At 49.1% G+C, this 25,487-nt stretch overlaps 2 long non-coding RNA genes across 2 annotated transcripts; one reads left to right on the top strand and one right to left on the bottom strand.

Moving 5' to 3' along the window:
* The first annotated feature begins 107 nt into the window (after nt 1–107).
* Nucleotides 108–9,597, top strand: LOC142022336 (uncharacterized). Its single transcript, XR_012647930.1, has 3 exons — nt 108–366; nt 3,288–6,070; nt 9,401–9,597. It is a non-coding gene; the product is annotated as an uncharacterized LOC142022336 (long non-coding RNA).
* Nucleotides 9,598–12,861: 3,264 nt separating this feature from the next.
* LOC142022337 (uncharacterized) lies at nt 12,862–25,161 on the bottom strand. The gene is made up of 3 exons (XR_012647931.1): nt 25,014–25,161; nt 24,485–24,543; nt 12,862–13,634 (listed from the first exon to the last, which is right to left on the bottom strand). It is a non-coding gene; the product is annotated as an uncharacterized LOC142022337 (long non-coding RNA).
* Between the last annotated feature and the right edge of the window lie 326 nt (nt 25,162–25,487).

The raw sequence follows: 25,487 nt of genomic DNA, 5'->3' as shown, positions 1-25,487 counted from the left end.
CAGCGTAACTAAAGCCCCTGCGCGGCGTCTCAGGCTGCGCCGGGCCCGGCTACACCACGCGCCTCGCTGCCGCTGCCGCTGCCACCCCCGCGTGTGCTGGGCCGGCCACAGCAGCGCCTGCCGGGAGCGCGTCCTCCCGGGAGCCCCCCGCACGCGCCGGGCAGGCCGGAAGTGCCGCTGGGGCCCGGCGCGGCGAGGGAGGGGGCCGCCGGAGCAGGCTGGCGCGCGGCACCGCGAGCCGCTGACGCCGGAACGTCACCGAGTGCGCTGTGACGTGTGCTTGCGTCAAGCAAATCCCCTGGGCACCCGGAAGCGGCGGAGGAGACGGGTCGAGGCCATGAGCTGCGGGAGGGGCGGAGCCTGCGGGTGAGAGGGGCGGAGCCAGCCCTCAGGGGGCAGGGCCTGGGCAGCTCTCCCCATGGGGCTGGTGGGGGTCGAGTTTCACAGGGCATGGCTCTCCCCATGGGGCTGGCGGGGGGTCAGGGTGCATAGGGCAGAGCTCTCCCCATGGGGCTGGCGGGGGGTCAGGGTGCATAGGGCACAGCTCTCCCCGTGGGGCTGGCAGGGGGTCAGGGTGCATAGGGCAGAGCTCTCCCCATGGGGCTGGCGGGGGGTCAGGGTGCATAGGGCAGAGCTCTCCCCATGGAGTGGTGGGAGTCAGGGTGCGTAGGGCACAGCTCTCCCCATGGGGCTGGCGGGGGGTCAGGGTGCATAGGGCACAGCTCTCCCCGTGGGGCTGGCAGGGGGTCAGGGTGCATAGGGCACAGCTCTACCCTTGGGGCTGGCAGGGGGTCAGGGTGCATAGGGCACAGCTCTCCCCGTGGGGCTGGCAGGGGGTCAGGGTGCATAGGGCACAGCTCTACCCTTGGGGCTGGCAGGGGGTCAGGGTGCATAGGGCACAGCTCTCCCCGTGGGGCTGGCAGGGGGTCAGGGTGCATAGGGCACAGCTCTACCCTTGGGGCTGGTGGGAGTCAGGGTGCAGCATAGGGTACAGCTCTCCCTTGTCAGGCTAGCAGGAGTTGGGGTGTACAGTGTGTACAAGGTCACGCTGGTTAGGGCAGAGCAGTGTGCCCTCCATTATGGTGTTGCCCATCTGATAACTGAACAAAACTACACCGGGTTTTGCCTCGGCCGAGGGACAGGCAGTACAAAAGCAGGCCTGAGCGGTCTGAAACTGGATGAGTGGCCTGCCTATTTGCAGAGCAGGAAAAGGTTGCTTTGTAATTGTGCCAGATTGCAGAGGCACACATTTTTAGCACTGTCTTCCCAAAGCTGCTGCTCCAAGATTAGAATCAACTCCTCATTTTTTTCAGTCTGAATATAGATTAATTCTCTCATCTGAGTATTATTATTTCACCTGTCTTTAAAAGGGAAGTGCTGGTGATTCACTGCACTAGATGACCACATCTTTTCCATGGCTCTATGAATAGCTGTGTGGTGATGTAGTAGTCTGTGAATCCTCTGCCAGATCTCTGTCAGAGGGGCAGCCAAGTTAGTCTTTGTCCTCAAAACCAACAAGAAGTCCCGTGGCATCTTATAGACTGACAGGTATCAGAGAGGTTGCCGTGTTAGTCTGTAGCTTTGAGAACAACAAAAAGTCTTGTGGCTCACATCCCCCTGTCTGATCTGACTTGTTTTTTCCTCTTTTGATAAGTACTGTTGATACTGGGCCATTTCCACCTTGCTGAATAGACCTTGTCAGCTCTGGCCCTCCCCCTTTACTGGGACCCCACTCGCTAAATACCCCTCTGAAACCACCCCACCCACTCATGCATCTGATGAAGCGGGTCTTTGCCCACAAAAGCTTATGCTCCAAAATATCTGTTAGTCTATAAGTTGCCACAAGACTTTTTGTTGTTCTCTGTAGACTAACAGATATTTTGAGCATAGGCTTTCATGGGCAAAGACCTGCTTCGTCAGATGCATGAGTGGGGGTTCCAGAGAAGGGTCTAAATTTATAAGCTCTTGAGTTGATAATTCGTAGACACAGAGTTGACAAGGTCAATTCAGTCACAGAGGACTTGTTAACTCTTGACTGGGACTCCCTCCTTTTCATGAGCCTATAAATTTAGAACCTCCTTCTGGAACCTCCACTCTTGCATCTGGCGAAGTGGGTCTTTGCCCATGAAAGCTCATGCTCCAAAATATCCGTTAATATATAAGGTGCCACAGAACTTCTTGTTGTTTTTGCCACATCTCTGCATCTCTGACAACCCAATGGTGATAGTAGTAGTATTTGTTTTCTTTTGCCAACAATAAAAGAACTCTAGCTCTTTAGGGCAGACATACTTGTGTTGTGTTTGTCCAGCCCACTGGGGTCCTAGTCCACTACCGCTAGCAAAATAAAAGTTAACAATCATAAGAATATCAGTAGTCTCTGGAAAGCTACTATAAATAGACACAGAGCCATATTCTGTACAAAAGAGGTGCCCCAAGGGCTCCAACTCTCTTTCCAAATAATCATAGAAACCCTAGTGGATACGTTCTGAGGAACAGATGAAATAGTTAGGAATCTTGTTTAATTATTTTGAAACCCCTATAAAAAGATTTTTTTTCCACCAGTGGCATCAACCTCCCTGTTCCAAAGAGTTATTTTTTCAAAGCCTCTTCTAATATGTTTCCATTTTAGGTGCTATGTCCAACCACAACTCAGCATGGTGTGACGTTGCAAATGAATCTGATTTTTATTCTTGTTCCTGGGAGGCAAGCTTTTCTCATAGTCATTGTAGCTGCAAAGGTAAAATGAATGTAAGGCTACAATAACTGGTAGACGTTTTCAGGAGTGTTTTGGATTGAACAATAAAGAGTGAATTATTAAATAATTTAATAGGAATCAGTTTCTCTCTGGTGAGTTTGTTGCTGGTACTTTATAACAAGGGTTGGCAACCTCCCACACGTGAGGTGGGAGCACAGCCACACCCTCCTCCCCTATGCAGCGAGGAGCTTACTCAAAACCATGCTGCTTGTGGATTATCAAAAGACTATCTAATGCTACCACCCACCGCATAAATGGCGAAGCTCTGCATCTTTATTTATTAATGACACTGTTGTAAGTAGGACTATTAGTGACTTTAAAAAGTATCACTGGCACTTGGACTGTACACAGAGGTCAAAAGGTCAGATGTTGGCATTCTGCCTAGGAAAGGTTGCTGACATCTGCTTTATAGTAATATATTGTGCCATTGGTTAATACGGTGATTAATGATTCCTTGTGATATATTTTATAATTGTTTTATGGCAAAGAATCATTTTGAGTTGAAAATAACTTTTAAATGTTCCCTCTTTAGCTTTAACTGGCTCCGACAGTGAAAGTGATCTTCAGGCTTACATTGATACAAAGGGTCAGTGCCGCTCTCTGGCGGAAGAGAGGGAAAGAAACAAAAGAACCGATGACCTGACAGAAATTCTGGCCTCAGAAAACAATCAAACCAGCAGAAAAAGTAACTCTAGGGACTGTCTTCTACTAAGAGGAAACAGATCACAACACTCGAGGGGGAGCCAAAGAGAAAAGGTTCCAGAATCTACCCCACCTTCTAGTTTTAACAGAAATCAGATAATTGATCCCCCCTCTGCATATTGTTCAGCCAGAGTGCAGCAGTCAAGATCTGCCTTATCATCTCAAAAGGATTCGCTTTCCAAAAGCGCCCACCCCCGGCTGCTCCATACTCAGCAACCAACAGAGGAGCCAGTGTTTTTTACAATTAAGAAAGCTTACATAGTCAATAAGCTACATCGAAAGCACCGGTCAGCTGATTCTCCTGCAACCTCAAAGTGCAATAAAGCTGTGCAGACTTCTTTTGCTTGTAGAGGGGAGGACCTTGGTGAACGTATTGTCTGTGAATGTTTAAACCAGTCATCGTTAAAGGAAGAGAGAAACAAAACACGGTACAAGAAGAAAGTTGCTGCATTTCATAACTTTGAAAGTAGTGCCAATCAAGATTTATCATCTGGTAAACTGGTGAGTGGATATTTGCATTGTCCTTTGGAAGCAGTGACTGATATACCTGTCAAACCACATCCCTCCAAGCACTGGTGTTTGCCCATTAGTTCATCAACTCTTGTTATATCTTTAGCATTGGAAGCGGATTACTCAGTTCCATCTGTTCCATTAGCAGGAGCTGAAGCAAAATACATTAGTTCTTCCAGGGTTAGGAAAGTCAGAGGGGATGCAGGTGGACCTGCTTTAGCTTTCAAATTTAAAGAACCAGAGCTTAATCAATATTTTAACAGGTTGTGTATTTCTATTGTTCCAAAACCTGCACACTTAGATACTGACACACAAAACCAAGCTCTTATGTTCACTGGGCACATAGGACACCAACAAGTCCCAGGTCCAGAAGCCAACCAACCTCTGGAAACTCAGACAGATTCATCTGATTCTGACATTCCTGGAGTTCAAATACAACAAGCATCTTCTGTATTTAAACCCCCATCTGCCAAGCAATTCTTTGTGTCCTCTGAAGACACACAGGATACAGTTTGTCCTTCTACTTCTTATAGCGTTCAAAAAATTCCACACAGAGAAGGGATATCCATTAAAGAGCCCTCTGAAGAGCAGAAACATCAGCTAAAAGCCTGCAGAGCCATAAGACATCCTATTGTGTCTACTAAACCCAGAGAAGCTGAAAGAGATCTAAGATTTATCAACAAACCACGCATCTCTTCCAACCTTGATAACACAAAGGCTTTGGATATTAAGCCTTTCAAGCAAAGACCTGGTCACTACAAAACTGTGAAAGAAACAGATACATTGAATAAGGTGCCCTTATCAGAAGCTGTTAAGTGCCACTGCAGCCCTCTATCTAACTTGAGTGTCAACCTGTATCCAAAGCGGAGATATCCTGGCAGTGAGAAATCCCTACGCATTAGTAGAAAACCATCCAAAAGAGGTGGTGTAACACACAGATTTTCTGCACAGTCTCTGTTAAGTGATAGAGACAGTACTGAAGAGACCCAATACGTGTCTCCTGCCAAAAGGAAAAAGGATTTGAAGATGCAGAGCATTCTGAACTTTTGTTTTGGGTGGCCTGGGGCACAAAAAAAACCTGAGTGGCCAGTAAGTGAAGGGGAGATCCCTTCCATGGCAGATGATCTACTAACAAAAGAAGAATGTCTTTTGAGCCCACCTTTACCACCTGAGAGAAGGAGTCTGCCTGCCCCATTTCTCCAAGGTGAGAGAGAGAGTCAGAGTACTGTGGATAGGACATTACATCCAGAAGATAATGTGGGTACCTTGAATGATCCTTATCCTGGGAATGTCAGTAATTTAGTGCTACCACCAGAGTGCAGGAGTATGTTTAAGACTGACGATAATATACCCTTGGAGAAACTGGACTCAGAATCTGCCCCTGCTCCTTCTGGAGACTCCATCCTGAAGAAACTGATGTTTTGCAAATGTGGACAGATGCCACAACGTGGACTCTTCCCAAATGGAGATATTTTTCAGTCAGTTACTGAGGAGACCAGAAGCAGGCCTGCTACTGGTATGGGATCCTGCAAACCAGAGCCAGCAAAGGACTGCTGCCACAGAGATCTGAATGAACCATACTGGTACAACAACAGAGCTGTATTTCCAACTCATTTGTCTTTGGAAAACATACGTCAGCAAGAAGCCACAAGAGGGCAGTTCAAGAACGCACAGTCTTATTTTGAGACCAGTGCTCCAGCAAAGACTGTGACAGATGGACTCCTAAAAGAAGGGAAGGGAATAGATGTGGTCGAATTCGGGGCACCTGGCATGTATTCTGCAACCCCTTCTGTGGTTGGTGGAAGAGAGAAAACACAACCAGAGTCTTCCATATATCACCCTAACTGTTTCTCACCCTGCCAGCCCAAAACTACCCCAAAACGTGGCATTGCAGGTGACTATTACAACTGCTTCAAATCAAAGCAGGAAGAACCTGAGAATGACTTGCACATAGAAAGAGAGTGTACAGCTGATCCTTGCCTGGGGAATAGGAGCCAATGCAGATGTTCTCAAGAAATCCCCTTTCCCTATCTGGAACAAAGTACTGTGCATGGGGAGAGCAGAGGTACACTTCCAAAGAGAAATGACCGAGACCTAATTCAGGTTTGTACCAGCTCAAAATAACATTGTTAAGACATGCAAATGTTCAGTGGGATAATGTCAATGATCTTATTCAGTACCCCAAAAATCAGAGGATTCCCCCAATACACGTACCTTGCTCATGTCTGAAGATCTATACAAGTTAGAGGTGGAAAAGCCAACCTGCTGAAGCTCCAGCAAGGGGAGGATTGTTTCTTAGGGGACAGCTGCGCTACCTGGGAGGTTGACCCGGTCAGTGTTGCTCTTCCAGGGTTCAATTTTGCACATTTAGTGAAGCTGTGCAAAATTGAACTATCAGGGCTCGACAGCCAACCTCTGCACTCCTCAATATTGCAAGCAGTAAGGGTAGGGAGAGTTTCTTCCGTCAATCTCCCTCAGTGAGGACGGCCAGGGAAGTCCATTGCAGATAAGTCCATTCCAGGTAGGCAATTGTCGTAGCTGGGATTGCGTATCTACAGTCGACTTTGAGGTCTAGTGTAGACCAAGCCTTAGTATAATGCATTTTCAAGTAAGTGTTTGTCACCTCCCAGCTGCTGGGGCAGGCACTGCACCAGATAGCACAGTTCAAAGAGTGGGGAGCTCTGGCTCGGTAGGGAAGGGGGTGCAGTGATTCATCATTTCCCCCCTGAACTGCCTCCATTGCCAAGGCACCTCTCGAGTTCTTGTTGGAGAATAAAGCTGTGAGAGTCTTGCCTTCCTGTGGGTTGAATGCCCTCTCACTTGTAATGCGATCAGTCACATACAGCCAGTTATTCTCAAAGTAACATAGTGTAAAAGGCAGTGTTGTAGCTAGGTTGATCCCAGGATATGTGAGACACAAAGCTGGTCCTCACCTCCCCTACCTTTTCTCTCTCATAATAAACATTTGCAGCCAAGATCATTTGCTGCAATGTGAAAGGAATGTTTGAATGGCAGTGATATGATTTTCTAACATCTGTACTGAGAATGGAACAAAACTAAAAAGTTGCCTCAAAAAGAACTTCTGCTAAAAGGAAATACCAGGACATGAAAAACCACCCCCTGCCTGTAGGCACACATTTGTAAAAAGTTTCTGAGCTAATGCAACGTTCCCCTCATGATTGTGTATACATTAAAAATACCTTCTTCCTCCTTTGTTTGTTCAGAGTTGTACATACCACTGCCCAAAAGAGCCTGCTCTGAACTCCCTGGGCAGATCTTAGAAATATATTGAGAAAAGTAAATAGACTCCAGAGATTACCTGCAGAAAATGTAGGCCCAGCAGCAGCAGAAATAGAACGAAGATAGATAATCACTGGGGCTCTCCCAGCCTCATCTACCTCCATACACTGGCATAGGTGCTTAGTGAAATCAACTTGTTGCAGTACTTATGATGCACTTCTCACAGGGCATTTATGAGGTGAACAAGTAAGGCTCACTGACCTTATCCCAACTTCTAAAGGAAATGAATGTAACTGTTAGAACACATGAACACAACTGTGGTTTGTAACCTGAAATGTGTATGTGTAATGTTGGGAAACAACCTGAAAAGAGGCTTACAAATAAAGACGGGCTGCAGTGCATTTCTTGGGTCCCTTTAACATAACTCTTTGAATGGCACTTACCACACTTACCTGGGCTTCAGTTCCTTTTGAAACAGCACAAGTATAAATTAGCGCTGTCAAGCAATTTAAAAAAATTAATTGCAATTAATCATGCAATTAAATATCATCTTAACTAATAATAGAATACCATTTATGTAAATATTTTGGGTGTTTTTCATATTTTCAAACATAGATTTCAATTACAGTATAGAATACAAAATATGCAGTACTCACTTTGTTTATTATAAATATTTGCACTGTTGAAATAAATAGTATTTTTCAGTTTGATTAATACAAGTACAATAGTACTGTCTCTTCATCATGAAAGTTGAATTTACAAATGTAGAATTATGTACAAAAATAATTTCATTCCAAAAATCACGATCACCTGCAAGTCCACTAAGTCCTACTTCTTGTTCAGTCAGTTGTTCAGAGACACAGGTTTATAATTTGCAGGAGACAATGCCGTCTGATTCTTGCTTGTAATGTCAACTGAACTAAGACAAGGCATTTGATTGGCACTGTCGTATTTGTCATTGCAAGATGTTTATAGGCTAGATGCACTTTAAGATTCATATGTCCGTTCATGCTTCGGCATGGATGCATGTCCCCTGGAATGGTGTTGATGATGGGTTCTGCTCAATAATGCTCCAAAGCCGTACAGCCCGATACCTGTTCATTTTCATCATGTGTGTCAGATGCCACCAGCAGGAGGTTAATTTTCTTTTCTGGTTGTTCAGGTTGTATAGTTTCCATGTAGGGGGGTTGCTCTGTTACGATTGCTGAGAGCGTGCTTCATGCTCCACCCTTTTCACATTTTGGGTGGCACTTCACAGTCTTAAACCTTGTGTCATGTACTGTAGCCATCTTTAGAATTCTTTACATTTTTGTCAGATCTGCCATGAAAGTGCTCTTAAAACACACGCCTGCTTTTTCATCATCCACAATGGCTATAACATGAGATAGGCAGCAGAACATGGGTAAAACACAGCAGGGCCCATATAATTCTCCCCCAAAGAGTTCAGTCACAAATTTAATTACTGGTTTTTAACCCATGTTATCAGCTTTGTAAACACGTCCCCTGCCAAAACTTGAAGGGGCATAGAAATGTTTAGCCAATCTGGCATGTAAATATCTTGGAATGCCAGCTACAGCTACACCAGTTCTCTTATTCCAATGACATTGTAAGTAAGAAGCAGGCAGCATTATCTCTCATAACACAAATCGGCTGGGTCTACACTTGACCCCAACTTCAACGGGGACATGTTAATCAGGGTGACCGGAGATTACTAATGAAGTGCTGCGGTGAATACACAGCACTTGGCTAATTCTCTCCTGCGGCAACTTTGAAGTGTCAAACTTCGAAGTACCAGCATGCCGTGTAGTCGCAGGCACTTCAGTGTGCCCTCGCTACTTTGAAGCGCCTTTACTCCTCAAAATTTTGGGGAGTAAAAGCATGTCAAAGTGCCCACAGCTACACGCATGCTGGCACTTTGAAGTTGCTGTGGGGGAGTATTCGCCTAACAAAGTGCTGCGTATTCACCACAGCGCTTCATTAGGGATCTCCCGTTACTCTGATTAATGTGCCCTCTTTGCAGTTGGGGGCAAGTGTGGACAAGCCCACAGACTTGTTACTCTTAGCGATTGGCTGAACAAGACGTAGGACTGAGTGGACTTGTAGCCATATCTGCTGGAGCTGAAGGATGTTCCCTCTGGACCCTTTCCCTACCTGCTGTTCACTCTTCTCACTGACTCACTCTCTTGTCTTTAGGATTCTTCACCAAGCCAGGGTGCCTGGAAAAGAGCAGAGGAACCAGCTGGCTGGCTGGGCCAGCAAAGCTCAGTGCAGCCTGCTGGAGGGAGTGTCGCCGAGTGAAAAGAAGGAGGAAGAGCTCAGAGTGGCGGAAATGACTATTTATGCCCAAGCCCCAGAGCCCCTTAAACTCAGACTATCCAATAAAATGTGCAGAAAAGCTGCTTATCTCTTGGTGACGCAGTGGAATGTGATGGCCCGAACGTGAGAGGACACAACTCATTGATACTGATATGTAAAACCAATGGTTCCCAGCCTCCCAGTCGGCTGTGCGTGATTAGCCTACGTAGCATCCTGTCCCATTGCTGGTACCCTTGTTTGCGCCTCCCGTTGCTGGACTCTCAGCAGGGCTTGTTTTCATGAGCCTCTGAGCTCCCTGAGAAGTGAGCCCCCATTCAGATGTAGTCCCTGGGTAATGCTAAGTGCCCTCTGCAGCAGCAGGGCTTGGGCTTTTGGTGCAGCCAGCAGGGTTGCGAGCAGACAGTGGCACCAGGCTCAGCCTCTGGCATTTGGGGAGCACCTCTCCAGCTCCATCCCTGTGTGCGGAGGCGCTGGGGAGGTGCGGCTTGTGTGATTTTTTGCCCAAGCCCCCAGAGCCCTTTGGGAATGGAGGTCTGGAGGAATTCAGTGTTAAAGTTACCATTGGTAACACACAAGAGGGGCCAGTGGAGTTGTTGGTACCCATGTGTATCTGGGATGGGCAGTGGGCGGAACATTTTGAAAGCTGAACCTCTTTTCTGGTATGCACTGTGCCACCGCTGTCCTGGGAAGCATTCTGTAGCAGTGGAGCTGAAAGGGGCTGTTGCAGGCCCCATCGACAGTTGTCAGAGGGCCACTGGCCCTTCCGTGCTGACAGTCTCTGCTGAAGGCCAAGCCCTTTTGCTACGCCTGCCCCATAAATGAGTCAGGAATGGGGAATGAAGACTCTGGGTGAACTGCCGTGGGTGCAGTAGCATGGAGGCGGGTCCAGGCACCCTCAGCAGTCTAGATCATGGTGGAGAATAGGTGGCCCATGGGCCAGATGTGGTGGGCCACCAGAAGCTTTACTTACCTGAGTGTCTAGGTATGGCCGCTTACGGTTCTGTTGCTGCGGTTCACTGTTCCCAGCCCAGGAGCTGCAAGTGGCCATACCTGGGACACTCAGGTAAATGAAATATTTGGCAGCCTTCCAGCAACAAACCCTGATGACCCGTTTCCAGATGGCTGGCCACTTATTGCCCACCCTGGTGTAGGGTGCTGTAGCATAGGGCTTCCGGCATTAACAGCTGGGGATGGGACGTACTGCCACCCCCGTGATGGCTGGCAAGGGAGCGTGGGCTCACCCATCACCAGCACATCCCAGCCCAGGGCTCTCTCAGCATCGGAGACATCTGCCCTTGCCTCAGCAAGGGTCCCACCGCAACACGCCATCTGCAAATCAGGGAGACCCGGAGTCAGACAGTGGGTGACTCCCCTGGGCTCAGTCCCATACTCTCCGTCACTCATACTCCCACCCACTAGTTGTCCTCAGTGTCTTTGGGGTCGTAGGTGAGAGGCAGTCCTGGCCGTTCCTCGATTCGGGTGTCCTTGGATGGCCGAGAGCCTGAGCTGTGCCCCTCCTTCGCCTCAGGGGACTGTAGCAACCTGCTCATTACCTAATAAATAAAGGTGCTACAGGACAGCTTGTTTGTTGTGAAGCTACTGACTAACATGGCCACCCCTCTGAGAAGCTCTGGCACGGTGCATGCTACTTAAAGGGCTTGTCTACACTTGCCCGCAACTCTGAAGGGGGCGTGTTAATCAGGGTGATGGGAAGTTACTAACGAAGTGCTGCAGTGAATACGCAGCACTTCATTAGGCTAATTCTGCCCCGGGGCAACTTCGAAGCTTCAAACTTCGAAGTGCCGGTGTGTGAGCAGCCACAGGCACTTTGGAGCGCGCACGCTACTGCAAAGTCCCTGCGCAAAATGTGGAGGAGTAAAGGGACTCAGAAGTAGCACAGGCACTTTGAAATGTCCATGGCTACACACTTGCTTGCACTTCAGAGTTGTTGCCGGGAAGAACTAGCTGAAGGAAGTGCTGCGTATTCACTGCAGCAGTTCATTGGTAATCTCCTGTGAGATCAGAAATGGCTATATTTTATTTCATGTTCTACTGTGTCACTGTTTGCACCAACACAGAGGCATTAGTAACCATAAGCGTAATGCAACAAAGCCGGAAAGAAAAGACTGACACACAGTGATTTTCACAGTACTGCGTAATTAACCGCCCGTAGAACTCTGGAGAAAAGGAAAAGGCCTTCCCCTGGCTCTGCTGGAGGAGTCTTTTCAAGGGGCTTCCTCAGGCGGTGGAGGGACCAGGTTTGTCTACAGGGCAATGGAATGACAAAGCTTTTGTCATGCACAGGTGCCCAATGTTCCTGCTGCAGGGAAAAAAGCAGCAGATCTGCAGGGAAGGAGTAGTGTAATCAGTGCTGTGCGGCCCGAGCGCTCATAGGACATGGACGTTTTAGTTGGTCACATGGCTGCAGTGACATGTCCGTGGTGCTAACAGCGGTGTAGAGCAGACATCCCTGGAATCTTTCCCAACCAGCTTTTCTCCCCACTGTTTGTCAGGAATTAGAATATCAGAGCAAAGAGGAAGTGGTAAATTGTGTAACCCAGGCAATTACTTATGCCTCCTCCTAGTTCCTCCCTTTCACTTCCTTGCTGCTTGTGAGCTCACTGATCCATCCGCTTGTCACTCACCCTGAGAGTCAGCCGGAGAAACAGGGTTGCTCAGACAGTCAGAACAAGGCAGAGCCCTCTACCCAGTTTTGTACCCTATGCCACCCCCTTCCTTCCAGCCTTCTCTCCCCACCCTAACATAGTCTCAGAGTAGCCCCGTGTTAGTCTGTATCTGCAGAGGCAACGAGGAGCCCTGTGGCTCCTAAAAGACTGACACATTGATTTGGGCAGAAGCTCTTTGTGGGTAAAACCCATTTCATCAGATGCATCGGACAAAGTGGTTTATCCCCGTAAAAGCTTCTGCCCAAATAAATCTGTAAATCTTTAAGGTTCCATAGGCTCCTTGCAGGTTTTTCACCCCAACATAGTAAGAGAGGGCCCCATCTGCTCTCCCTAGTAGTAAGTACCTTTAGCACATGCAGAGCCGTCTGAACTGCCCCAGCCCACGTTTTATCAAAACGGAACCAGCTTTTGCACCAAAAACTCCATCTGTCTCTTGTAATTCCCCCCAGTCCCCGGCCTCCCCCTCGGGACTGAAACCATTTGTTCTGTAATCCTGGGCTGCTGGCAGGGATCTTCTCATGAACCCAGCCCCTAATCTCCATTACACCCGCAGCGGGCTGCAGAATAGCTCCGGGAAGGTTAAATGATAAACAAATATGGCAGACATGGAAAGCATTTGGCACGCATCTGCAACAAAAGATGAACAACAGCAACTGTGACATTATCTTTATTCACTAAAAATAGCACCCAGCAAAGTGTTAAAAGCAGTACATTGTGCTGGTTCACCTCTCCTCTGTGTGCTAATGCGCCTTGCTAGCCAGGCTGTGTGGCAAAAGCCTGCACTATCCGCTTCCAAGGGCCTCCCAGTGCGCAGACACGGGACGCTCAAGGCGATGTGGGCAGCAATGGGGAAGGAATCAGTAGCCGTCACGTGACCCCACTTGTCTTAAGTACCATAGCCCGATGGGTGGGTGTGAGCTTTGCCATATTCACATGCCACCCTGCAGCACAGAGGGTGGCCCTGACAATCCCAACACTCAGTCATGCACAATCTGAGCAAACAGCTCATCAAAGACATTGCCAAGGTCTGCCAAGGCCACAGGACCTGACAGGTGTCTCTTGCTGGGTGATGACCAGAAGATTCCTTCTTTCAGTTGGTGACACGCACACGGCACAGGATGCCGCCTGCAGCCAAAATCCCCCATAAAGGAAAATGCACATCCCAGCAAAAAGAAACAACCCTCTGCTTCAGGAGACAGAGCTCTGCAATGGCCATTCCTCTGATGGCTCAGCACCGGCTGTCAGATATTAAAGTGGAAGATATTTGGGACTCTAAGGGTTTGATGAGAAACTCGTTAGCTTGCTTGCAGAGCTGGAGAGGATGACATCATGTTTGACACCAGCTAAATAAAGCCAAAACAATTGGGCTGGTTTTGTAGGAGAGGTTGCATATCAATCCACAGGGAGCCAGAGCTTTGAGAGGCCTGAAATGCAAAAGACAAGCACACAAAAGTGCGCACATTCTGAGCGCTGCTTTGTGTAATACCAGCTTGATGGAGGGCATGAAAAGAACCTTATTGTCGCTAGCCTGCATTTCAGCGTGAAATGCTCTTGTAAGGCCAGCAATCTTCAACCGCGAATGCGTGTGCCTATTGTTTGAAGTGCAGGACAACAATTGGAGGGTGGTCTAATGAGCTAAAGATAGAACGACAGCTGGTGCTGTCCGTTTCCCAGTAACTGAGGATAAAACAATGCCCAAGTATTGTCTGCATTACTGGAGCAGTGACATTGGAAACTCTGCCAACAGAGCAGCTAAAAGATCAATGAAACCTGAGTTATTTATAAACGGGGCATGTCATTTCTTCCCCAAAGTAATTTCGTTTCCTTAGCCTTTTCCATCAGTCCTGTGCTGTGACATTAACACGCAATGAGACCTGTGGCAAAGTATAAATAGAATGGAGAGGGGAGAGAGACTGGGATTGCGACCAAACAAATAAAGCTTCCCAAACCATGCTCTGGTTCAGCTGATCCTTCACTTGCACTGTGTGGTTCTAGCTACCTGCATTCCCTGGCAGGACACGGATAGCCTCACCTAGAGCACTGCATTTCAATAACAAAATGGCTTTACTTGCTTGGAGGTGACTAAAATTATTAGGGGGTGGGAACACTCAAGAGGCTGCAGCATTTGGGCTTATTTAGTTTGCAGAAGAGAAGACTGAGGGGTGATTTAATAGCAGCCTTCAACTTCCTGAAAGGGGGCTCTAAAGAGGAAGGAGTGAGGCTGTTCTCATTGGTGACAGATAGCAGAACAAAGAGCAATGGTCTGAAGTTACAGAAGGAGAGGAGTAGGTTGGATATTAGGAAAAAGTACTTCCCCAGGAGTGAGGTGAAGCACTGGAATGCATTATCTGGGAAGGTGGTGGAATCTCCATCCCTAGAGGTTTTTAAGTCCTGGCTGGGATGATTTAGTTGGGATTGGTCCCGCTTTGAGCAGGGGGTTGGACTTGATGAACACCTGAAGTCACTTCCAAACCTATGATTCTACAGATTGGAGGCAGCCACGGTCTAGGCCTTGGGTGCTTGTTGAGACTTGGTGCTCATCTGAGTTCTGCCACTGTCTCTCTCTGGGACAGGCCTCAGCATCTCCAGCTGTATTATGAGGTTAGTGGTATTTAAGAACAGCCTTGTCTAATGGCAGAGCCATTACTAGGATGCTCCCCAAGTGTCTGAAGCAGTGACACCAGGTCATATCAAGACAATGTGGCAGCCTGTGACATTGTACCCCCATATTCTTTATGGAAATATGCTTATGAATAGGAATACGAGTAACTTGAATATGTATTATGTGAAATATTGCTTGTAACCTAGCACAAGAGAGCTCATAGCCTCCTGTGGGTATATAGTCTATTGGTGTGCACGTCTTGTTCCTCCACTCGAAGTTACAACTACCAAGTTGTACTATTGAACTATTTACTACTCTAGACAGGCAAAGCGGTTGGGGGGGCCCACAAGTGATACTTAAGGAATTTAGTGGCCCTGTGTTTGGGATAACAAACTGTCAGTAGCCTTGCTTCTCCTGTGAGCTTGAGCTATGGTTGGTCCTACAAAGGTGTGTGACCAGACCACCTAATGCAGGGGCCCATTTTGGACACTGTACATTTCCACTCAAACACAAAGCCCCTGGGGCAATATCTACACAAAGGCTCGAAACCAAACAGTAGAGGTTGCTGCCGGATGCCAAGAGACCCTGGCTACCATTGAAGATGATTGCTGAAAATATCTAAGACTGAACTGGAGGAAGGATCAGGCCAAGCTAGGAGGCTGCCTAGCATATAAGAGAAGGTGATGAGAACTACTGTTAAGGTAAGAATATTCAGGCTTAGCTGGTGTGTTTTGTTTTATTTGTGTAGTAACTTACTTTGATCTGTCTGTTATTACTTGCAACCACCTCAGTCCTTTCAGGCTTAAAAAAATCACTTTTGTTATTACTAAGCCCACTGTAAATAATTGCTGCCCCAGAGCCAGGGGCACACAACATATCTCTGTCATTGATAAAGGGGGCAAACAATTTAAAAGCCCTCTCTGTAAAACTTGTTTGCAGAGTACGATGGATTTCTCTGGGGTTCAGGTCCCACTGGGACTGTGCACCTAGGTGCTGAGGTAAGTCCCTATGACTGTGCCTTCCCACAGCTGTGGTGATCTCAGTGTCTGTGCCGCTCAGCTGTGGGCTACGACCCCAACTCTGCGCCTTTGCCTGGGGAGAATGGAGGTTCTGGCTCAGTGACGGGGTGCCCAAAGAGCAGGTAGGTGGGCACAGAGGTATTTTCTGCACTCCAAGTGGTGGTCTCAAGGGATCTCTGTGATCAAATACATCACTGCCCACGCGCTCATTGAATAATGTGCATAATACGGCCCAGGCCAGGCGGCTGCAGCTCGCCATGTAACCCTTGGATGCACCCCATCACTTGCCTCCTCACTCAGCACAAAGCACCAAAGGTGGGGAGAGGAGTCCCCCACCCCTTTGTGCTCCCACCTAGGCCTGGGCACCTCCTGGGGCACTGCGATCTGCAGGCAAGTGTTTGTGTGAGTGTGTGCGAGAGTCAGTCACAACTTGCTCATCTAGGAGGCTGGTTGAGCAGAGCAGGGGTTGTAGCAGAACAAAGCCTACCCCTGTGCCGGCTGGGCAGCCCCGCCTCGGCATTGCAAGCGTGATAATCTACAACAACTGTACGTTTTACACGGCTGACATGCGGGTGCACTCCTGGAATCTGACACAGGCAGCTAGTCTAAATAACTCTGGAGAATGGAGACCTTAGAATAACTGAGGCTCTTCAGAACAACAAGGAGCTCCAGCTGCATGTGTCTGCAGCACAGGCCTTAAGTACACTGTCCAGACAGGACAATAAGGTGCTTAGCTGCGGCTCCCTAATCAGCAATGAGGCGCATCAGCGGCTTTCATTCTCTATCACTCCTTAAAATAAAGCAGGTTGACCCCGGCCTGAATTCCTCGCATCCCCTGGCTCTCTGGGTGTCTGGCCGTGGTGCAAGGCTCCCCTACCCCCCGTCTACTTGAATTTGATACAGTGTAGAGTGGAGTATCCCTTTCACTAAGCTGACAGACCCTTGGGCAAATCATATGAGCTAGAGCAGTGCCAGAACCTGAGCATCACGGGCTCCAGCCAAAGGCTGAGCTGCACCAAACGACTCCCACAGATACAGCCATCGTCTTCCTCTCCTAGCTCCAAAAGGCGGATGTTGTACGCAAGGGACTGAACGTAAAACCTGTTACACTCAACATCCTACACCGATCGCAGGGAGAGACTGTGCCACGCGCCGGCCAAGGAATTGAGGAACCACCTCATCAGTACCCACAGGAGAGGCTCCAGTACAACCTCTCTGACCTAGCAGCCGGGCAAAAGCCTCTGCCACAAGAAACTTCTTCGTACAGCCCACAATTCTCAGCACTCAAAAGCAGTGTCAAGAGACACTGTCCGTTTGGAATGTAATCAGCCATTTCGACACCGACCCCCTGCCTGTGGGCGGCCCTGCTGAGCTTTGGGCTTCTGCAATCACAGGTCTGCATCTTTCAAAATGCTTCTTGCCTTCCCTTCTGTGACAGCCCCATCCAAAATCCCCCCACCTCCCACCACATGAGTATCTGCCTGGCTGTAGGGAAGCAGTGACACTGAGAGCACACACCCAATGCTGTCCAGAGCACAGAGTAAAGTAGCTGGAAAGACCAGAGTCACAGAGTGTCTTTTTCCTTGTCTTGGAGATACACTGCTGATCCTCAGCAGCTGCAATTCAAACAGGCTCTCTCCATTGTAGTGGTCTTGTAACAGGAGCTGCTAACAAACACTTCTGACAAACAGTAACAGAGAGGGAGCCGTGCTAGTCTATACACTATCGACACAAAAAGCAGTCAAGTAGCACTTTAAAGACTGGCAAAATGGTTTATTAGGTGAGCTTTCGTGGGACAGACCCACTTCTTGAGACCACAGCCAGACCAGAACATGGTCTGAAGAAGTGGGTCTGTCCCACGAAAGCTCACCTAATAAACTATTTTGCTAGTCTTTAAAGTGCTACTTGACTGCTTTTTGTTCTGACAAATAGTGACAGAGAGATAGCTGTGTTAGTCTTTCAAGTGCTACTGGACTGCTTTTTTGTTTTGATAGAATACAGACTAACAAAATAATTTATTAGGTGATGAGCTTTCGAGGGACAGACCCACTTCTTCAGACCACAGCCAGACCAGAACAGACTCAATGTATAAAGCACAGAGTTCCAAAACTTGTTATCAAGGTTGACAAATCAGAAAAACTGTTACCAAAGTTGGCAAATCAGAAGAGCAGAGGGGCGGCAGGAAAGGGGTGTGGGGTGGGGAAATTAAGATTTAGATAAAACAAAGTATGTAAAAGAGTCTTATAATGGGCCAGGTAGCTGTTGTCCCAGGTTCAAATCACGTTAATGTGTCAAATTTGAATATAAATGATAGTTCTGAGCGTTCTCTCTGTAAATGGTTGTTAAAATTCCTTTTCAGTAAAACACAGACTTTCAGGTCATTAACAGAATTGCCCACTCCATTAAAGTGCTGGCTGGCAGGTTTGTATATTAGGACACAAAACAGACATAAAAAAACTCCAGATACACAAACCTGCCAGCCAGCACTTTAATGGAGCGGGCCATTCTATTAATGACTGGAAGTCTGTGTTTTACTGAAAAGGAACTTTAAGAACTGTTTACAGGAGGGAATGCTCAGAACTGTCATTTATATTCAAATTCGACACATTAACATGTGGTTTGAATCAAGCAATTACCTGGCCTTTTATAAGGACTCTTTTACATACTTTGTTTTATCTAACTCTTAATTTCCCCACACCACACCACACCCCTCTCCTGCTGCCCCTCTGCTCTTCTGATTTGCCAACCTTGATAACAAGCTTTGGACCTCTGTGCTTTACATATTGAGTCTGGTCTGGTCTGGCTGTGATCTGAAGAAGTGGGTCTGTCCCACGAAAGCTCATCACCTAATAAAGTATTCTGTTAGTCTTAAAAGTGCTACAGGACTGCTTCTTTACTTCTGACAAATGCGTTTTAAACTCAGTTTAACTTCATAATTTCATTCCCTGGGAAAAACAGCTCATGAACCCGGATGCTGTATTAATGTGTTATACTATAACTAATGCACCTGAGAATGATGTGAGTGGGTGGGTATTGGATACAGATCCACTCCCTCTTGGAGGTGTCCTCTTTTCTGCAAGTTCAAATATGGTAACCCAGTGTGATGCTGGTGTCTCATTGTTAGCTGAGCGCAGCGTTGGGGCAGCAGGACAGGACTGTGTTGGCCTTGAAGTGGGCACTCTTACTAAATGGAAACATGCCTGAAATAGCCCTGCCACAGATTGGGCCTATCTAATCAGCAGCCTTAGCATGTGCTTGCAACGCACTGCAGGGCAGCTGACAGCAGCGGCGTGTGAAGTGTGGCACTCTTCACCCAACTGCGTCTTCCTGCCACTAATCAGAGACAGCCGATGGGAACTACGTCCCCAGCATGGGCTGGGGTGCAGGCGCCGGCGCCGGCTCAAGGGCGCCCTGGGAATTTCATGGGAGAAGTCATTCTTATTCCTGTCACAGGCCAAAGTCCTTCAGACACCCACTCTCACAGGGGCATCAAAGCTATTTTGGGGCTTGGGGGAAGTGAGTTGATACTGCCCTCCCCCCCTCCCCGGGAGCCTTGTTCAGCAGGGGCCTGGCTGGCTATAGCAGAAGCTGGCCTTTTTTGGGAGGAGAGGGTTGTGGGCCAGGCCCTGTCTGGAACCAGCCAGGTCACACTCCTGTCAGCATCATAAACCAAAAGGCTAAGCCATCGCCAAGCAGCTCCCGGGGCCAGGGCCGTTGGCCAAGATGCAGGGGCACTAGAGTTGCTGAGAGGCAGCTCTTATCTTGTGCTCGTCCCCAGGAACGAGCACAATACCCCAAGTTCCTCTCCCCAGACCCAGAAACAATGGGCCAGCTTCCCCTCTGCACGACCCCAGCCTCACTCCAGGGACCCAGCCCTGGTGCAGCTGTGTGTGTGGCAGCAGCAGCTGCCCCTGCACCAGCCCTTCCCCTGCCTTGGTGGCAGGCCCTCCAGCAGCCAGCCAGTGACAGCCCAGGCCTGCTTTGCACGGCTTGGGGGTCTGAGCCTTTTCTGGCTGTGTGGCCCTGAGTTGCCCACAGTGCCCAAGCCACAGGGCGCCCTGCAGCTTGGTCAGGCCTGAAGCTGAAGGGATTCCCCCCAACGTAGCTGCTGGAGTCCCTTCCCCTTTCCTCCTTCTTCCGGGGGCCCAAGAGAGGGGCTGGCTGTGGGGAAGGAACGAGCATAGGTCCTGAATCCCAAAGCAAGCCAGCCTTAGGGCTAAAGCTGCGGCAGAATGGTGGGGGAAGTGCATGGGCTGGGCTGGCTATGCCGCCTCACGAGCAGCATGTGTGTCCCTTTTACCCCAGCCCTCAGCTGCCATGCAAGGCTGAGTGTCCCCTGCCCACGCTGCCCCCCCAGGCAGGCTGGCTACAGGAGTTCACACTGGGACAGCCCTTCTTGACCCCAGGTTTTCAAGTGGTGTTGATAGGCTCAGCCATCCCTGGGATGTTGGTGCCTAAGCCTCTTGCGAAAACAAGCTTTAAGCTCCTAAATCAGTTGGGCATTGCAAGGCTGAGCACAGCAACACCCAAGTGCCTTTAGGGATCTGGGCCTATGGCTGAATAGGACTCGATTCTCCAGGCTAACTTCAGAGGTGTCTCTCCCGTGCCCTGCCAAGGGGATGGATCATCACGGCCAGCCCAGCAGGGCACCCTGCCAAGGCTGTCTGTGAACCGGGAAGGCGGAGAGGCAGAAGTCCCTTACCACGGAGACAGGCACCCTCCCCACCGTCTCCCAGAGATGCCAGCAGGCTGGGCCTCAGGTCTGTGGCTTTCTGATAAAACCATGGTCCTCACCCAGGGTAGGGATGAACATTATGAACATTGGTGAGCGGGTAAAGCCAGGCTCTGTGCTGTTGCTGCCCCAGCACAGGGTCAAATAATTATCATAGGGCTCCAGGAGGGGAAATCAAGGCACAGGAAAACAGTAACTTGCCAATGTCACCCCACAGCCCAGCCAGGATCAGAGCTAAGCACTAGCCAGGCGGCCACGCTGCATGCCTGGGAAGAAGGCCAGACACTCTCCCAGGCAACACCAGAGCACTGAACACGTTCAGCTAGGGAAGGAGGTTCTGCGAGCCATGAACAAGCTCCCAAGCGAGCAGCTTCTTCTGGGCCCTGTTGCGAACACTTGGAAGCCCGGGAAGGGGGCAGGATGGAGCAGTTGGCATCGGAGGAGGCGGGGGTAGAGCCAGTGAAACTAGCCTATAAATCCTGTACGTGACGGAAGCCACTTCACGCCATGGGGTGCGGCAGACCCACCCCCAGCACCTCTCATTGCAGCACCTTCGGCTGGAAGACAGAAGTACCTGGGAGATGAAGGCCAGGCCTTTCCCCCACCCTGCTGGGTATATTCTGGTGCTAGCCAAGGTCCCGTATCTGTTAGAAAAGCCACTGGAGCCCAGTCCAGCTGGAGGGAACGGGAATCGTTTCCAGCTCTGGCCACCCTCCACAATGGAAGCAGCGCACATTTCCTAAAGGCTCAGAGGCCGTGCAGCCCGGGCTGCGACACTGCCAACAGCCCAAGCTGGCACAGGAAGAAAATCAACTGGAAGAGCCGCAGGCTGTGAGAGAAGGACAGAAAGATGGGGGCTGGGGCCAGTGGGGAACTAGAGCGCCAGCCAGCCTAGGGAAAGTGGTGAGAAAAGAATCTCACACTGATGTGTCCCTTGGGGGCATCTGGCATTTGCCACTGGCAGGAGACCAGAGGGTCCTTTGGTCTGACCCAGTCTGGCCATTCTTAAGTTCTAACGCACCAAAGCAAAGGTGTTAAAACCAGCCCAGCCCCCTAAATGCTAAATGCTGCCAGCCCCACCCACCACAGCCATGTGTCCCTGGGCCACTCCCCCAGGCAGGGCAGAGAGGGGAAGCCTGTGGGTTGCCCTGCCAGGAGCTCACCACGGGGCCCCATTGTTTTACTGTCAAAGTCCAGAAACAAATTCTGGCCTGGTCTGAGGTTGGGATCAAATCTAGCAGACGGCGCTAGCTCCAGCACTGTGGGGCCCGGGGCCCCAGGATGCAGAGAGGTGCAGAGCTGGTGGATTGGATCCCTATGCTCCATGGCTCCAGGCAGCCCAGACCCACAGGACTGGATCATAAGAACATAGCCCAGTATCCTCTCTCAGAGCAGCCAATGCCCACTGCTTCTGCCATTTGGAGGTTCACAGATGTCTGGAGCATGGGATTGCATCCATGAGCCTCCTGGTTTATAGCCAGCGATGGACCTGTCTTCCATGACCTTAACTTTTTTAACCAGTTGTACTTTTGACCTTTACAACATCCCCTGGCAATGAGTTCTGCAGGTTGTCTGTGCACTGTGTGAAGAAATACAGGGTCCTTCCAGCCCTAGTCCTCTAGGATTGTGTGACAAACTTTCCAGCATACAGCAGAGCCAGCCTCTGTTGTGGTATGGAAGCTGAAGGTCTTGGGGAAGGAGAGCCTCAGACTGCAGTGGAGAGAAACACTACCATGTTTGGGATCGTCCTTCCAGATGATGTCATGGTATCCTCTTGTATTGAAGTCACGCTTCCGGGAGAAGAGACCTCAGTTATTAGGAAGAGCCACATAATAGTAATGGAGGATTCAGTTATTAGGTAGCTAGGTGTACAAAGACAGGCAAGTCGGCATGTGGTTCTCTATCAGGTGAAAAGCTTAGCAATCCTTGTGGGATCTGTAGACAGAATTGTGGAGTGATGGAGAAGCCACTGATTGTTGTATATGTAGGTAGCAGTAACTTTGGCTCCTGGAAGCCAAATTTCGGCTGTTAGGTAAACGATTGAAGACCAGGACTTCAATGACAGCATCCTGTGAAATATTTTTGATTCCACATGCTAGCCCAGTTAGACAGGCAAGCCTGCAGAGTTTCACTGTGTGGAGGAGGGCTTAGATTTATTAGGAACTGGGGAGCCTTTTGGGAAAGGGCGGGGAAGCTTATACAGGAGGAATGGGCTCCACCCAAACCAAGCCTGTAACGTTAAAAAGGTTGTAGAGGATTTTTTAAGTTAAGCACTGGGGGAAAGCTGACAAGGTGCGGAGAGCACACAGTTTGGGCAGGATTTACTAAGGAGGACTCTAGCCTAGTAAAGAGGGCAGGAAAGAAGCTGCTTAAGTGCAAGGAGCTAGTAAGGAAGCATGAAATATAAGATAGGCCCACTGAAATGTAACAGATGAAGGAAGCAACTGGCCATTGACAAAATGTATGAATGCTAGAAATCAAATACTAAGATGGGTGAACGAGAGGGGCTGGTAAGAAATGAGGATATTGATAAACAGGCATTGTGGAAGCTTGGCAGAATGAGGATAATCATTTTGTTACAATACTAGGGTACAAAATACACAGAAAGCACAGAGTAGTTTGTGCTGGTGAGGGAGTGGCACCATATGTTAGAATGGCACAGAGTCTAAGATCTTAAGGCAAAAATCTTATATGAAACCAAGCACACCACAGCATCTCTGGGGATAGAAATTCCAGGCTGGTAACCATGATTGTGGAATACTAAGGAGATTAAAGCAGCTGCAGAGAGGCCCCTCCAGGTCTAGCACCCCAGATATGCAAAATTACTAAGCAGCTTGGACTTTGCCACCCATAATCAGTTACAGGCACAGACCATGGGAAGTCCTGCCCCCAAGAGCTCTGACAGACAGCCGCCTCATGGCTGCTGATTGGCTCCCTGCCCTATATAAAACCAAGGGCATTCCAGGTAACAGCGTAGCTCTCTTGCAGCTGTTATGATAATGCCTGCTCCTGGCTTTGAGTTGGACTTTGCCTCCATACTGGACCCTGGCTCGGACACTTGGTATTGACCATGGCCTGGACCCTGACTATGAACTTTTCTGCTACTCTCAGCTTCAGATTTGAACGGCTTTGACGGTTGGTTCCAACTGCCCTGTCAGGGTCCTGACAGCTACAAAAGAAGCAGAAACTGCAGTGATAATGGGTCACATCAGCTTGTTGGTAATGACTGAGTAAATCTCAGCTCACGGAGGGATGCAGAGTTAAAAGTTCTACATAGCATGAATGACTGCAGCTTGCCCCAGAACCCACCAGGGAGGGGCAATTCCTGAGTTAGTTCTAAGCAACGTGCAGGGTTTGTGCCAAGCGGTCACTTCATAGCAGAACTGCTCGACAATAGTGAAAACATAATTAAACAGAACCACCTTTTAGAGGGGAAAATACCAAAGAAACCCACCACAGGAGCATTTAACGTTCAAAAAGGGAATACACCTAAATGAGGGAGCTAGTTACACAGTAATTAAAATAACAGTCACAAGAGTGAAATGCTTGCAAGCTGCATGGGTATGATTTAAAGACTCCATAACAGAGGCTCAAACTAAATGTACTCATGACATAAAAAACTGCAAGAAGACAAAAAAAAATTGCCACCTAAACATTGTCCTCTGCTGTTTAGCACACAAGGGCATCCTTTGATAAGGGGAAGTCAAATTTGAGTGAGGAAAATAGAAAGGAGCACAAACTCTGGCAAATCAATTGTGAAAGGATCATGAGGCAGGCCAGAAAGCATTTGAAGAGAAGGTAGCTAGGGGCACACGAACTAGCAACCCCCCTCCCCACAATCCCTAAGTACATAAGAAGCAGGGAGCCTCCCAAACAGTCAATGGGGCTCAAGCTGCTAAAAAGATGTCACCCTTCAACTACCTGGAGGAGAGTTCCAAAGGGGACGCAGCCAGGCTGTTCTCCAGGATGGCCAGGGAAGTCTGTGAAAAAGAGCAAAAATTGGCCTGTCCATAAAATTGTTTAGATACCGTCAAAAAACAACCAAGCTTTGCAGTGGAGCTGAGGAGTCCTTCTCCCTTGGTCCCAGGTGAGCGCCACACCATGGGGCAGGTCCAGGGGTCTACAATTCCCAGGGCAGGGACAGCAAGGGGAATTCTCCTGGTGGGGACTGTCCTGTGACCTGCTGCTGTCTGATGGGAGCTGCTCTTCTCCGCCTTGAGCGTCCAGCTGTTCTTTGGCATCACTACCTGCAGCAGCATGGCAATGGTTGGTGAGCATGCATGCAGCACACGCCCCTCTGGGGAGAGTGTGCAGCAGGTCAGGCGGAGCAGCTTCCCACCCGAAAGTCACAGAGGGACAGCATGACAGGGCCCACCCACACTTGAGCACCCCTCTGCAGCTAAGGGTACTGCATTCAGTCTTGCCTGTTGTCTTCTGGGATCTGACTCACCCTGTCCAGGGTGCTGTCAGGTCCTCTAGTAGGTTTGTGGCCAGTCTCTGACCAAAGGGCCTGGGTCTTGCCCAGGTCTAAGGTCAGCTCACACTCAGGGCTGCTCAAGTGCTGCTGGGCTCCCCAAAAGCATAGCAATCTGCCTGGATCAAGCTCCTGAATGGAACTGCCTGTCCCTAGACCAGAAGCTTCTTTTATATTGGCCTGCTGGGCCCTGATTGGCTGCTGCAGAAACAGTTGGTCTATCCTCTCTGGAGGACGTCTTGTCTGCTCCCCTTTCTGGGAAGGGGTGTGGCAGAGTCACTCGCTTCCTGTCGAGGGCATCAGGGCTTCGTTCACCCCATCACAGGTGGTCATTTAGACACAAGAAATAAACTGTCCTCTCCTAAGAGGGAAGGATTCTTGACTGTCAGAAATGAGTCAAGAACTTCTACTATGAAATTCAGGGTGACTGAGGTCCAGGCAGGATGCTTG

The sequence above is a fragment of the Carettochelys insculpta genome, chromosome 17 (assembly GCF_033958435.1).
Source record: "Carettochelys insculpta isolate YL-2023 chromosome 17, ASM3395843v1, whole genome shotgun sequence".
In the NCBI taxonomy this organism is placed as follows: domain Eukaryota; kingdom Metazoa; phylum Chordata; order Testudines; family Carettochelyidae; genus Carettochelys; species Carettochelys insculpta.
Note: the sequence above shows the minus strand (reverse complement) of the source record. Positions and strands in the feature narration are given on the sequence as shown.